Source organism: Rhagoletis pomonella, unplaced genomic scaffold (assembly GCF_013731165.1).
Source record: "Rhagoletis pomonella isolate Grant_MI unplaced genomic scaffold, Rhpom_1.0 Rhpom_scaffold_00072, whole genome shotgun sequence".
Taxonomy (NCBI): domain Eukaryota; kingdom Metazoa; phylum Arthropoda; class Insecta; order Diptera; family Tephritidae; genus Rhagoletis; species Rhagoletis pomonella.
The window spans coordinates 115840-116085 of record NW_023458626.1 but is presented as its reverse complement, the minus strand read 5'-3'; positions in this window follow the sequence as shown (position 1 = coordinate 116085).

Sequence of the window (246 nt, the reverse complement as noted above, 5' to 3'; positions counted from 1 at the left end):
ATTGCCTTTTTTTCTGCTAAAGATATAGAGTATATTCGATTAAGAATGTCCACGATTTAGCTTTCCCTGATTCCATATATACACATTTGATGTTGCCTTTTTTGCCTTTTTTAAGATATTTGCCTTTTTTTTGCCTTTTTTAAGATATTTGCCTTTTTTGCCTTTTCTACCTTTAAAAAAGTGATTATAGCATTTACAATTTTTTTTTTAAGATTAAAAAATATACGCATTGCCCATGCGGCTTAT